We start from the raw sequence: 16,603 nt of genomic DNA, 5'->3' as shown, positions 1-16,603 counted from the left end.
AATAGTTTTTCCCTTAATGTGTTTACAATTGCCTTTTTTACCAACTGCAGAGTAAAAAATGTATGAAAATTAGCTTTTTAAGGTTTATTTCTGTATATTAAAGCTCTGATTTTGTGTTTTGAAGCCACAGCCTAATAAAATAGGTTGAGCTTGTAGATATAATCAGATCTTATTACTGTATCACATTGTGCACATATACCTGCTTCTTTATCTTATATCTGTCCATAAAACAATCACCAATACTTTGAAAGAACAATGGAAAATCAACATTTTATTACCTTATCTCTGCTTTATCACACTGGGAGTGTAATTTCTTCTGCTGGCTGTGTTTACACAGCTTATCTATAGCTGGTACGCGCGGCCACAAACTTTCAGAATAGGTGGGGATACCACATGCTAAATTAACAATTTCAAATACCAATATAAGGGTAAAGGAGCTACTTGTAAACAATTTAATACACTCCAGCAGGTAAAGTGGATTATTGGGAACAAATTAAAGGGGAGAAATTTTTTGAGTAAACTGTCCCTTTAAGGGCCCTAACAAAATTAACATATATCCCCCCCCTATCCACAGATCCTAATAACTCTATGGGGGTTCAAACACTGCTTAACTAGTGCAGTGAAGATGCTGCACGCTTCTAAAAGAAACAACTTAGAACCAGCTCCTGGTAGGGGCGCTGAGGGAAAATAGCAACCTACAGGGCAATGAGTACAATATGTCTTACTGCAGTTTAAGCATATAAACATCAGAGATAGTAGTGCTTTTACTTTCCCCTGTATTGCCTTCCCCCCCCCCCCCGCACCCCTTACCTAAAGAGCTGGACTGAAACGCCTGACCGTTGAACTGTTAGGTGAATTCCAGATCAACCGGACAGCTGTGGATTCTATCCGGCAATCAGCTCTCCCCCTGCAGGCCTACTCGTATTGGGCTGTAACTTGTGCGAGAACGCAGATTCCGTGGCGTCTCGCTCAGCCCGATTTGGCGCGATTCCAATGCGCCTACGTCACACGAGCGTCAGTTCGTGCCGTCAACCCCCAGATCCAGTGCCACTACTCTGCATTAATAATTCTAAACATGTCACATAAATGTACTCCAATAGAAGCAGAAGAACACGGACAGAAATTCCCTAAACAGTGGCAGCTCCTTATAAAACCAAAAACATATTACCTCTGGAACATCTTTTTTGGATTTCATTTCAAGTCACGCCATTTATTCTGAGACGTTGAGAGTTAACCAGCTGGTAAAATTTGAGAGATGAGCAATGGCACCACTCTTGTTACTTTGAGGGAACACTATATTTAAATGTATGGAATATAATCTAATATATAATTATACTATGTAATTGTGTATAGGTGCAGAGTATCAGAGAGAAACATATACAAGAACAATTCCAGCAAGAGAGCTGGACAGGATACTAACTGGAAAAGCACTCTACCCTCATACGTATGGGCTTAGTGTATATAGGTTTTAAAATATATCAACTTTATTAGTTTTATTTAAAAAGGGTTACACACAATAAAACAGTTGCAGCAAGTAAAAGTGGTGAAAATTGTGGATAGTTACAAATTCTTATCCTGAATTGATATCATGGATAGTAACTCCCACCTAAAGAGGATTTGTGGTAAATCTTAATGGTAAATGTATGTTTGGAATCTGCTGTGGGCTAACATCCCTGCAAAATGGGGCCAAACCTATTAGGGGCCACTGTTCAGTCGAATATAATATATTGTATACCTCACTGAGTATTATATGGATACTAAAATAAATTGAACCCATATGTACTCTGTGATAGAGTATTGCAACAGTAGTAGTAGTATGGCTAGGTATGGTTACCCTGTAGGCAGGGCCGCCACTAGAAATTTTGGGGCCCCTGACTCAACCATTTGACCAAGTGACTAAAATGTATATGCACTTTATTCTTAATTGTCTATTTAAACTTGGAAATGTTGTAAAGGTAGTAACATACAGACACACACATACACACTCATACACTGAAAAACACAAACACACTCACACATAAGGATTCACATATAGACACTCTAGCAGACACGCAAAGAAACACACTCAGACACAGAAACCCAAACAGACACTTAGCACTTGTTTACATTGACCTGACAAGTAATGAGGTAAACTACAGTTTTGTAAAAAAAAGGAGATTTAGAAAACAAAATATGGAGTTCTGATTATCTTTTTGTAAAGGAAGATGACAACTAAATTATGACAACAGCATGCAGTGGCTGAAAGGAAGGGCCCTGAACTGCCTAAACAATAATTTAAAGGTTAAATGGTGGAGTGGTTACTTCCGGAAAGGTCTTGTTAGTCTCAAAGTCTGTAGAAAGATGTGAATAATTAGTAGTAAGGTCAAAATGTCCTAAAAAGGAACAGACAATGGACACACACACACAAACTCAAACTTGCACATACACCCAAGGAAACAACGACAGAGACAGCCTCAGAAAACACACAAAGACATATACACACACAGAGACACCCACAGAAAACACACAAAGACATACATACACATACACACACACACACAGACAACCACATGAAAAACACAGAAAGACATACATACACACACCCTCACTGAGACATCCACAGAAAACACACAAAGACATACACACACCCTCACAGAGACACCCACAGAAAACACAGACATACACACAAACACCCTCACAGAAACAGCCATAGAAAAAGCTCAAAGACATATGCACACACCCTCACAGACATCCACAGAAAATGCACAAAGACATACACACGGTAACACCCCACCCTCACAGAGAGACCCACAGATAAAAAATACATACACATAGAGACACAAACCAAAGCACAAAGACATAAACACATACACCCACAGAAACACTCACAAGAGGAAACATTTATGCACCTTGTATCCCCTAAATCAACAGTGTGTGACATGCATGATAAAAAAAAATGCAGAAATTAAGAGATCACTTTTTAAAGAATCATATTTGTAAATGTGCAAACAAAAATAAATCTGTGAATTCAAAATTGTACATTAATGAGCTGGGTAGATGGCTAGATGAAGAAAAGTACCTTTAAAAGGTTGACATATGTTTGTTTGTTTTTTTCCCATTTTCCCCAACCAAGAGCACCACTTCAAATATAGTGTACAGATTTTCCCATCTGTCAGCTGTACTTATGGATTTTGAAAATGCTGTACTCTATATGGTCTTGGTGGGACCATAAGCTGTGGTACTCATACCATAAGATCTGGTTAAATGCAGGATTTAGGCTTGTTGGTATGTCTTTCAAAACTAAGTCAGCTGTAGTGTAAACTGAAAAGTCTTAAGTTAACCTGTCTCATTTCAAACACTGAGCAATCTTAGTCTGAGAGTATAAAATTTTATGCAGATGGGGGGCGTGTCCGTGCAACGTTCTTGACAGGACGTATTTCCTGAAGGCTCCAGGAGAATCTCTAATAATCCGCCGATTATTAGCCTTCTACAGCAAGAATTATAATATCACACATAAAAGGTTCGCAGTAATAGATACTGGGGCCCCATATCTCTTCATTTTGCTGTTTTATGAAGCTGGAGACTCAGATCGGAATATAAAGGCCTAAGGCGGCGGCCTACTACATCTAGGCTAACACCTCCCCCCGGGAAGAGCCGGGTTATTAGTGCTGTTGGGTTAGCCCAACTTACTAAACCTCTTCAAAATATAATATTAACTGGACAGTCAATCGCTACACAACTTCTCTCCTGAAGTCAAGACTATTTAAAGCGAAGCAATCCTACAGCATGGCGAATATAACTGAAGGGGGCTGCCCGATATACCCTGTTGACTTCCCCAAAAAACTAATGTTCCTTATGAATAGGCTTATTGAGAAGGCTCCGTACGACTACCTGACTGATCGCATAGCAGCGAGTGAGACTGCTGCAAAATGCGAGGAGAGACCATCGGGGGCAACGCAATATCCCGACATTGGCTCTGCATACAATACTTACAATTCTAGCATACCCCAGGGAAGTAAATCCTCCGATCTGAAATCCTCCGGTGACCCAGAGAAAACACATGCTGCAGAACATGGGATTGCCACAGAGGAGCACTGTTTAACAGACCATATGTTAGTAGCCCTGCTGGAAGGGGCCGTGACCCATACACAAATTGTGACTGTGAAAAAGCTTGGTCTGATTGCATCAGGCGACATGCCGAAGGGAGGCTACCTGGCCGCACAACTTACCTGCAAGAGAACATCATGCCGCCAACAGTCCACATCAGTTAGACACAAAGAATGGGAGACACTTGCCTATACCCAAGCTGGTTCACGCAGTCATTCAGCTACATCATTAGACTGGCTACTTGACAACTTTGAGCCACAGTATACTCACGGAGCAAGACAAGAGATATCGGCTCAACATCAACTGGTCCCCCGGATCGCTTCCGAATCAAAATCCTTTAACTTCTTGCCGCAGCTCATCAGGGATGCAGGGAGCTCTATGGTCGCAGCGCTCAGAGAAGACGCGGGCTCACAGGAAGGCCTGCAGACAGCTGCTGAACTTGTACTCAGTGTGATCAATGGGCTCCCTCTCAAGCGCAAGTTAACACGATCCTGCCTTTTCTATCCTGAAGTAACTGACACTGGTTGGAGAGACCCCCAGCATAGCTCTGGAAATGCCGAACGCTCTAAACACCCCACAGCAGCGTGGAGTGGGATCCACTTTTGCAACGAAAGAGGAGAGCCTGCTATGAAAGCCAGAGAGGGGCAGATAAACAAGGCATTTTGAGAGGACTATCCTTTATTGTCGTGTCGGGTGAATGTTAACCCGGGTATGCAATAGTTATGTAATTGTTGGTTACATGAGTTGACGTTTTTTTTTCTGTTCACTGCCATGCATAATTTAATTTCATGTGGAGGTGGTCTAGCCTGCCCCAGTGCTGCTTCACTATCTGTCACCCTCCTGATAACAGCTTGCCCATAGTGTAAATGTTACTGTCGCCAAGCCTTTGTCTCCATATCCTGCCTTAATACTATAGTAAGGGGATTCGCCTCACAACATTATCATCTGCATCTTAGAAATACTGCAGGACGTTGGCTCCCTATGGCTATGACCACTATTGAGCTATGGCCGTCATTTATAGTATGCTTACTTGTTTATACACCTCAGGGGGGGGGGGAATGGCTATTAATGCTCTAATGTGTTTTATCCCTATTGCTACACTAACCCATAACCCCAGTCACCTGCTTAGCAGTTAAGATATCTGGCTGTTCATTGGGGAGCATAGCACGGACCTTATTATATTGTTAAAAATTATCTCCTTTGCATACCTACATAAGGCGTAGATTGATGTCCTCCCCCCCACTACCGCACTAAGTTATATATTCTGCCCATGTATTTACCCAGCCTATAAGTATTACCGGTCCTGATCCTGATAGATTAACAGATAATCAGATATATCAACTCAAGCATTGACTGTACAGCAGATATCTTTTATTGATAACCTTTGTTTTGTTTGTTTTGTTCAAATTGTTTGTTATTTGTTTTTATTATACATAATCCCTACACCTATGCTTACAATACAGCAAGGAGGATCCATGAGTGGTCCGCATTGTTACTTGAAGGGACAAAAATGAGGACAACTATTCAAGGTCTAAAAGCATGATTTTATACTATCAAATTGCCACTGTATTGTACATTTATATAGAAGCATGTTTACTGTATCGTATAATTCCTCAATAAAAATTGTTAAAAACTAAAATTTTATGCAGATGTAAAAATCTTAGATAAAATGCCTCTGGAAAGTCCTTGCATAAAGGGGCAGTAAACTGGAATGTTATATATATATATATATATATATATATATATATATATATAATGCATATCTGCCAAAAGGGCATCTACCATTTGTGTATTGAGGAGGAAACATTTCTGCATGGTTTTAAATATAGAATTTCTACAGCATTGTCAAATAATCATAAATACACTGCTGCTAAAAAAATGTGTTTTTATGGACCCCTAGCCCCACCATACAAAAACTACCACACTGAAGTTTCAATCAAAAATTGCACAAAGAAATAAAAAACATTTGCTAAGTAAGTCCTACCTCCTCTTCAAATGAAAGTGATCTGCCGTCTGACTCAGGCACACACTGTACAAAGTGCCAAGTCTGTCTCACACTGAGCATAGTGGTTTAGTGCACACTAAGAAATCCTCTCAAATGCTAATACTTTACTCCTTGTAATAACATTTCCCATGCTCAATTAGCACTCTGCTATAGTACCCACTGGTGGCTGCCAAAATTAATTTTTTTTTTTTTTTAAAGTTCTTGCCTCATGGGCCCCCCCTGGCTCATTGGGCCCCTGACAGGAGTCACCCCTCTCACCCCCTGATGGTGATCCTGCCTGTAGGTTACGTGTAGTTTGCACTTATATATACAAATTACTTGTTAGTGTGCCCGTGGGTGACAATTAGATTATTGGTTGCTCCACAGACTAGAGGTATATCTCTGCCGTCATTTGTACAGCCCAATATCCAAAATGGAGCATGTGTATATAAATGAAACCACAGAAGTTACCGTGTATTCAAACGGTAAGCTACAGTGTAACCGACTCACCACTAACTTTGTATTGGTTGCTATTGATTAATTATAAAGTTACATATCCTATACTTTGGTTATAAGATTTTCAGCAACCTCCAAAGGAGTGTAATACTTAGCGAGGAGGCTTATACAGATTACTTGTTAGTGTGCCCATGCGTCAGAGTTAGAATATTCATTGCTCCACAGATTAGATTAGAGGTATATCTCCACAGTCATATGTACAGCCCAATATCTAAAATGGAGCGTATGTATATAAATTAAACCAGTGTAATACTTAGCGAGGAGGCTTATACAGATTACTTGTTAGTGTGCCCATGGGTCACAGTTAGAATAGTCATTGCTCCACAGATTAGAGTTATATCTCCACCGTCAAATATACAGCCCAATATCTAAAATGGAATGTATGTATATAAATGAAACCACAGGAGTTACCATGTAATCAAACGTTAAGTTACAGTGTAACCCACGACTCGCAACTAACTATGTATTGGTTGCTATTGATTAATTAAAAAGTTACGTATCGTATACTTTTATTATAAGATTTTCAGCAACCTACAAAGGAGTGTAATACTTGGGGAGGAGGCTTAACACTAAAGCTCGCCACCAGGCAGGTATGTGCAGGATATGCAATTTATTTATTACAGCAGTAACCTAAATCAGCTGGTTTTAGAAACGCCCAAACAGCAAGACTCCTATAGAGAGGCCTCTCACCCCACTATGAATTGTATACGCTTAGTAATGAACGTGCAAATAAATAAGGAATATCTATATGCCCTAAGGTCACACTTAGATTGTGCAGTGTTCCACAAGTTAAGGAATAAAGAGGCCACTATAAATTGAGCTCAACGTTTGACCTGTATATACGTAAATGAAACTTGTTTATATGGATTGTACTCAGGGCACTGCCGTGTGTCTAAGCACTATACAGTACAGTTTACCCCAGGTTAGTCAAGTGTTACCACTAAAAATTTCTCTTTGTTATATATCATATGCTTGCAATTTGTACTATGGGCAACCACCACAAGAGGTTAGTGAAAGAAATATGAGTAGCACAAAGCTTGCCCTAGGGCAGTAATAATATGTGCTGAAATTACAGGTATGTGCTGCATAAGTACCTTAAATTAGCTAATATTGGATAAGCCCGAACAATAGATCTCCTAAGGAGATACCACTTTCCCCATTGTTTAAGAAATACCACAACTACAGGACATCCAACAATCCTGTCATTCCTCCCTTAACATGTTTCGCCTACTGGCTTTGTCAAAAGTTTGAAAAACACTTTTACTTGCTGCAACTGGTTTTATTGTGTATAACCCTTTTTAAATAAAACTAATAAAGTTGATATATTTTAAAACCTATGTTAACCAGCTGGTAGGCTGTGAATGTGACCAGCATGCGCATATAGCGCCTTTATAATTAGGTGCATATCTTATCTTGGATACGAAGGATGAGTCAGCTGGTTGGCTGTAAACTAGTCCAGCCTGCTCGCTTTGCACAACTTTGAGTGCATCCCCTTTTTGATGTCAGCAAATGGTGATTTCTGCTTAACCAGACCCTGCTGCTGTAGTCAACTTGGGATACTTTTTAAGCAAATTGGTTATCCTGCATGGTGATTCTCTGATCACTGGGGGACTTACAATTAATCTACACAAGTGACCTATACTGATCCTTTTGTTTCTGGAGGTGAGCTAGCTGGGGAGCTCTTGAGGACCCATACTGCCCTAATTGCACTTTGATATAAGTGCTTAAACTTTGTGAGTAACCTATATAAAGGGGACCTAAGTGAAGGGGTCTGAACACAAATGTTATTGTGCCATTGGAGCGCCAATTTTTTCTTTTTCATTTCAGCTTTATATTACATCCCATGAAGAGCCGACTGTGGCATCTTTCACCATCTATTATTTGCCTATAGAGTGGCGCCTGGTGACAGTGGGACTAAGTCATTTCTATTGAAACATTATCAACATTCTCCTAAATAAGTCACATAAAATGAGCTTGAAAAGACACCTAAGCTTTGTTTGTTTACAATAAGCACACCTAATAATTATAGAAAGGTGTTCAGAGGACTCAGTTTCTGAGGTAGATTTGAGGGCAGAATCAGACTGCTCCATTAAAAGCATATGACAAAGCAATGCAAAAAAAAAACCCACTATAACCCCCTTAAAAAGCTTGAGGAATGGAAAGCTCCTTCCTAAGTAGCTTTTAAATAAACTCACAGGTGAATGCGCGCTAAGCCAAACTGCAAAAAAAATAAAATTAAAAAAAAGCAGAAGACATTAACATTACATCTTAAGGGCAGACAACACCCATCAGAAAGAGAAAAAACAACCTAACAGCTATAAGGGATTTAGCGTGCCAAAACGTGCGCTAACCAGACAAGTGTAAACCAGCTGAATCGCAAAAGTAACAATAATAAAACTAAAGGGACGTGCGCTAACCCAAAGTGTGCAACCTCAGGGCGCGAAATACAAACTAAGCACACCAAACAAGCCGATGCACACAAAATAGCAAGGGTAACATGGTAAAGGATTCTGCCCCAGGGCCATATATATATATTAGCAAATGACCCTGTTAATGGTAAGTCAATCATTGGCTGTGAGAATTTTGATAAAAGATTCTCACTAAAATATCTTTAAAAGGGACAGGAAACCCAAAAAAATGTCTTGCGTGATTCAGATGGAGAATACGATTATAAAACAAACTTTACAATTTACTACGATTATCAAAATTTGTTTTGTTCTCTTGCTATTCTTTGTTGAAGAAATATCTAGATAGGTAGCGTGCACATATCTAGAGCACTACATGACAGGAAATAGTGCTGCCATCTAGTGATCTTGCTAATGTATAACATTGTTACAAAACTGCGGTCATTAGTACTGCAGACACGTGCACGCTCTTTAAACTTATCTTCCTGCTTTTCATAAAAACGATAAGAAAACTATGAAAAAACATAATTTAAGAACTTACCTGATAAATTAATTTCTTTCATATTAGCAAGAGTCCATGAGCTAGTGACATATGGGATATACAATCCTACCAGGAGGGGCAAAGTTTCCCAAACCTCAAAATGCCTATAAATACACCCCTCACCACACCCACAATTCAGTTTAATGAATAGCCATGCAGTGGGGTGATAAAGAAAGGAGTAGAAAGCATCAACAAAGGAAATTTGGAAATAATTGTGCTTTATACAAAAAATCATAACCACCATAAAAAGGGTGGGCCTCATGGACTCTTGCCAATATGAAAGAAATGAATTTATCAGGTAAATTCTTACATAAATGATGTTTTCTTTCATGTAATTGGCAAGAGTCCATGAGCTAGTGACATATGGGATATCAATACCCAAGATGTGGAGTCTTCCACACAAGAGTCACTAGAGAGGGAGGGAATAAAAACAGCCATATTTCGCTGAAAAAATTAATCCACAACCCAAAAAAATAAGTTTATTTTAATTTTTGAAAGAAAAAAACTTAATCAAAAAGCAGAAGAATCAAACTGAAACAGCTGCCTGAAGAACTTTTCTACCAAAATTTGCTTCCAAAGAAGCAAATACATCAAAACGGTAGAATTTAGTAAATGTATGCAAAGAGGACCAAGTCGCCGGTTTGCAAATCTGATCAACTGAAGCTTCATTCTTAACCCCTTAACGACCGAGGACGTGCAGGGTACGTCCTCAAAAAAAAGGCAGTTAATGCCTGAGAACGTACCCTGCACGTCCTCGGTTTGGAAAGCAGCTGGAAGCGATCCTGCTCGCTTCCAGCTGCTTTCCGGTTATTGCAGTGATGCCTCGATATGGAGGCATCCTGCAATAACTTTTTTAAGCCATCCGGTGCAGAGAGAGCCACTCTGTGGCCCTCTCTGCACCGGAGATCGGTGGCTCCCTGCGTTGGTGGGTGGGAGCCGGACCGGGAGGCGGGTGGCGGCCATCGATGGCCCTGGATATCTGCAGGGGGGGCGGGATCGTGGGCGGGGATGAGCGGGGGCGCGCACGGACGCGCGCGCGTGCACGGGAGGGCGGGGGCGGGCGCGTGCACGGGGAGGGAGCGGGTGGGAACCGCTACACTACAGAAAATATCTTAAAAAAAAGTTTGTAAATGCCTTTTTATAAAAAAAAAATAAAGATCAGCAAGGTGGTGGGTGTTTGTCTGTGTGGGGGGGGAAGCTACACTACAGAAAAAATCCAAATAAATATAAAAAAAACACTTTTTTTTGCAAACTGGGTACTGGCAGACAGCTGCCAGTACCCAAGATGGCCCCCAATGAGGCAGAGGGGATGGTCAGAGAGTGGTTTTGGGGGGGATCAGGGAGGTTGGGGGCTAAGGGGGGGATCCTACACCCTAGCATATGTAAATATGCTAAAAAATTTTTTTTTTTAAAAAAAACCCTTTTATTTTAGTACTGGCAGACTTTCTGCCAGTACTTAAGATGGCGGGGACAATTGTGGGGTGGGGGAGGGAAGGGAGCTGTTTGGGAGGGATCAGGGGGTGGGATGTGTCAGGTGGGAGGCTGATCTCTACACTAAAGCTAAAATTAACCCTGCAAGCTCCCTACAAACTCCCTAATTAACCCCTTCACTGCTAGCCATAATACACGTGTGAGGCGCAGCAGGATTTAGCGGCCTTCTAATTACCAGAAAGCAACGCCAAAGTCATATATGTCTGCTATTTCTGAACAAAGGGGATCCCAGACAAGTATTTACAACCATTTGTGCCATAATTGCACAAGCTGTTTGTAAATTATTTCAGTGAGAAACCTAAAATTGTGAAAAATTTAACTTTTTTTTCAATTTGATCGCATTTGGCGGTGAAATGGTGGCATGAAATATACCAAAATGTGCCTAGATCAATACTTGGGGTTGTCTACTATACTACACTAAAGCTAAAATTAACCCTACAAGCTCCCTAAAAGCTCCCTAATTAACCCCTTAACTGCTGGGCATAATACACTTGTGGTGCGCAGTGGCATTTAGCGGCCTTCTAATTACCAAAAAGCAACGCCAAAGCCATATATGTCTGCTATTTCTGAACAAAGGGGATCCCAGAGAAGAATTTACAACCATTTATGCCATAATTGCACAAGTTGTTTGTAAATAATTTCAGTGAGAAACCAAAAGTTTGTGAAAAAAATTGTGAAAAAGTGAACGATTTTTTGTATTTGATCGCATTTGGCGGTGAAATGGTGGTATGAAATATACCAAAATTGGCCTAGATCAATACTTTGGGATGTCTACTAAAAAAAAATATATACATGTCAAGGGATATTCAGGGATTCCTGAAAGATATTAGTGTTCTAATGTAACTAGCGCTAATTTTCGAAAAAAGTGGTTTGGAAATAGCAAAGTGCTACTTGTATTTATGGCCCTATAACTTGCAAAAAAAGCAAAGAACATGTAAACATTGGGTATTTCTAAACTCAGGACAAAATTTTGAAACTATTTAGCATGGGTGTTTTTTGGTGGTTGTAGATATGTAACAGATTTTGGGGGTCAAAGTTAGAAAAAGTGTGTTTTTTTCAATTTTTCCTCATATTTTATATTTTTTTTTATAGTAAATTATAAGATATGATGAAAATAATGGTATCTTTAGAAAGTCCATTTAGTGGCGAGAAAAACGGTATATAATATGTGTGGGTACAGTAAATGAGTAAGAAGAAAATTACAGCTAAACACAAACACCGCAAAAATGTAAAAATAGCCTTGGTCCCAAACGGACAGAAAATGTGCTGTGGTCATTAAGGGGTTAAAAGCCCACAAAGTGGGGACTGATCTAGTAGAATGAGCTGTAATTCTCTGATAAATCAAAAGTTTCAACCAAGAAGCCAAGGAAATAGCAGAAGCCTTCTGACCTTTCCTAGGACCAGAAAATAAAACAAATAGACTGGAAGTAATCCTGAAATCTTTAGTAGCTTCCACATATTTCAAAACTCTTACCACATCCAAAGAATGTAAGGATCTCTCCAAAGAATTCTTAGGATTGGGACATAAGGAAGGGACAACAATTTCTCTACTAATGTTGTTAGAATTCACAACCTTAGGTAAAAATTGAAAAGAAGTCTGCAAAACTGCCTTATCCTGATGAAAAATCAGAAAAGGAGACTCACAAGAAAGAGCAGATAGCTCAGAAACTCTTCTAGCAGAAGAGATAGCCAAAAGGAACAACACTTTCCAAGAAAGTAGTTTAATGTCCAAAGAATGCATAGGCTCAAATGGAGGAGCTTGTAAAGCCTTCAAAACCAAATTAAGACTCCAAGGAGGAGAAATTGATTTAATGACAGGTTTAATACGAACTAAAGCCTGTACAAAACAGTGAATATCAGGAAGTATAGCAATCTTTCTGTGAAATAAAACAGAAAGAGCGGAGATTTGTCCTTTCAAGGAACTTGCCCACATCTGAACAATCTGAGAAAACACATCTGGATGGAGAGCCCACTCCTCTGGATGTAAAGTCTGGCGGCTGAGATAATCCGCTTCCCAATTGTCTACACCTGGGATATGCACCGCAGAAATTAGACAGGAGCTGGATTCCGCCCAGGCAAGTATCCAAGATACTTCTCACATAGCTTGGGGACTGTGAGTCCCACCCTGATGATTGACATAAGCCACAGTTGTGATGTTGTCTGTCTGAAAACAAATGAACGGTTCTCTCTTTAGCAGAGGCCAGAACTGAAGAGCCCTGAAAATTGCAAGGAGTTCTAAAATATTTATTGGTAATCTCGCCTCTTGAGATTTCCAAACCCCTTGTGCTGTCAGAGATCCCCAAACAGCTCCCCAACCTGAAAGACTCGCATCTGTTGAGATCACAGTCCAGGTTGGGCGAACAAAAGAAGCCCCTTGAACCAAACGATGGTGATCTATCCACCATGTCAGAGAGTGTCGTACACTGGGATTCAAGGATATTAATTGTTATATCTTTGTATAATCCCTGCACCATTGATTCAGCATACAAAGCTGTAGAGGTCTCATGTGAAAACGAGCAAAGGGGATCGAGTCCGAGGCTGCAGTCATGAGACCTAAAACTTCCATACACATAGCCACTGAAGGGAATGACTGAGACTGAAGGAGCAGGCATGCTGCAACCAATTTTAAACGTCTCTTGTCTGTTAGAGACAGAGTCATGGACACTGAATCTATCTGGAAGCCTAAAAAGGTGACCCTTGTCTGAGGAATCAAGAAACTTTTTGGTAAATTGATCCTCCAACCATGTTTCCGAAGAAACAACACTAGTTGATTCGTGTGAGATTCTGCAGTATGTAAAGACTGAGCTAGTACCAAGATATCGTCCAAATAAGGAAACACCGCAATACCCTGTTCTCTTTGAAAAGATTCTTGGAGCTGTTGCTAGGCCAAATGGAAGAGCAACAAATTGGTAATGCTTGTCTAGAAAAGAGAATCTCAGAAACTGAAAGTGTTCTGGATGAATCGGAATATGAAGGTATGCATCCTGCAAGTCTATTGTGGACATATAATGTCCTTGCTGAACAAAAGGCAGAATAGTCCTTATAGTCACCATCTTGAAAGTTGGTACTCTTACATAACGATTCAAAATTTTTAGATCCAGAACTGGTCTGAATACATTTTCTTTCTTTGGTACAATGAATAGGTTTGAATAAAACCACAAACCTTGTTCCTGAGGAGGAACTGGCATGATTACCCCTGAAGACTCCAGGTCTGAAACACACTTTAGAAAAGCTTGAGCTTTTACTGGATTTACAGGGATGCATGAGAGAAAAAAAATCTTCTCACAGGAGGTCTTACTCTGAATGCTATACGATACCCTTGAGAGACAATGCTCTGAATCCAATGATTTTGGACAGAATTTATCCAAAAATCCTTGAAAAACCTTAATCTGCCCCCTACCAGCTGAGCTGGCATGAGGGCCGCACCTTCATGCGGATTTAGGGGCTGACTTTGGTTTCCTAATTGGCTTGGATTTATTCCAATTTGAGGAAGGCTTCCAATTGGAAGCAGATTCCTTGGGGGGAGGATTGAGTTTTTGTTACTTATTCTGACGAAAGGAACAAAGACGGTTAGAAGCCTTAGATTTACCCTTAGGTTTTTTTATCCTGAGGCAAAAAAACTCCTTTTCCCCTCAGTGATAGTTGAAATAATAGAATCCAACTGAGTACCAAATAAATTATTACCTTGGAAAGAAAGAGATAGTAATCTAGATTTAGATGTCATATCAGCATTCCAAGATTTAAGCCACAAAGCCCTTCTATCTAAAACAGCTAAAGACATGGATCCAACATCAATTTTGATATAAATAATATCAAAAATGGCATCACAAATAAAAATGATTAGCATGTTGCAGTAAGCGAACAACGCTAGATATGTCAGAATCCAATTCGTGTTGCGCTAAATTTTCCAACCAGAAAGTTGATGCAGCCGCAACATCAGCCAAAGAAATAGCAGGTCTGAGAAAATGACCTGAATATAAATAGGCCTTCCTTAGATAAGATTCAAGATTCCTATCTAAAGGATCCGTAAAGGAAGTGCTATCTTCCATAGGAATAGTGGTACGTTTAGCAAGAGTAGAAATAGCCCCATCAACTTTGGGGATTTTTTCCCAAAACTATATAGATTTTGCTGGTAAAGGATACAATTTTTTAAACCTTTAAGAAGGAATAAAAGAAGTACCTGGCTTATTCCATTCCCTAGAAATCATATCAGAAATAGCCTCAGGAATGGGAAAAAACCCTGGGGAAAACACAGGAGGTTTAAAAACAGCATTTAAATGTTTATTAGACTGAACGTCAATAGGACTGGTTACCTCAATATCCAAAGTAATTAACACTTCTTTTAATAAAGAACGCATATACTCTATTTTAAATAAATAAGTAGATTTGTCAGTGTCAATGTCTGAGGAAGGATCTTCTGTTTCAGATAGATCCTCATCAGAAGAGGATGAATTATTATGTTGTTGGTCATTTGAAATTTCATCAGCTAAATGAGAAGTTTTAAAAGACCTTTTACGTTTATTAGAAGGTGGAAATGCAGACAAAGCCTTCATAATAGAATCAGAAACAAATTCTTTAAAGTTTACAGGTATATCATGCATATTAGAAGTTGAAGGAACTGCAACTGGCAATGTACTATTACTGATGGAAACACTATCTGCATGTAAAAGTTTATCATGACAACTATTACAAATGACATTCGGTGGAATAATTTCTACAATTTTACAACAAATGCACTTAGCTTTGGTAGAACCGATGTCAGGCAGCAATGTTCCAGCAGAAACTTCTGAGGCAGGATCAGATTGGGACATCTTGCACAATGTAAGAAAAAAAAATATATGACAGTTTCAGGAATGGGAAAAAATGCAATAGCATAGGCCTCTGAAAGCAAAAAGCAAGAGGCAAACAAACAAGGGGTATTGAAATAATGAAAAAAGTTTGGCGCCAAGTATGACGCACAACTTAACGTAAACTCTTTTTTGGCGCCAAAAATGACCGGAAATAAAAGGTCTCGGCGTCATACATGACAAAGTTGCGTCATAAACGTACTTTTTTGCGGCAAAAATTTTTTTGGAACCAAAAATGACGCAATAAAGTTTAGCATTTAACGCACCCGCGGGCCTAATACCGCAATTGCAAGAAGTAGTCAATTGAAAAAAAAGACTAAACCCCAGGTAAGAAATAAATTTCTTAAAAATGTTTACATTCCCAAATATGAAACTGACAGTCTGCAGAAGGAAATACATGAACCTGACTCATGGCAAATATAAGTACAATACATATATTTAGAACTTTATATAAATGCATAAAGTGCCAAACCATAGCTGAGTCTTAAGTAATGAAAACATACTTACCAAAAGACACCCATCCACATATAGCAGATAGCCAAACCAGTACTAAAACGGTTATTAGTAGAGGTAATGGTAAAATGAGAGTATATCGTCGATCTGAAAAGGGAGGTAGGAGATGAATCTCTACGACCGATAACAGAGAACCTATGAAATAGACCCCCGTTAGGGAAATCATTGTATTCAAATAAGTGATACTCCATTCACGTCCCTCTGACATTCGCTGTACTCT

The sequence above is a fragment of the Bombina bombina genome, chromosome 1, assembly GCF_027579735.1.
Source record: "Bombina bombina isolate aBomBom1 chromosome 1, aBomBom1.pri, whole genome shotgun sequence".
Taxonomy (NCBI): domain Eukaryota; kingdom Metazoa; phylum Chordata; class Amphibia; order Anura; family Bombinatoridae; genus Bombina; species Bombina bombina.
The sequence above is the reverse complement of the archived record's forward strand: the minus strand, read 5'-3'. Positions refer to the sequence as shown.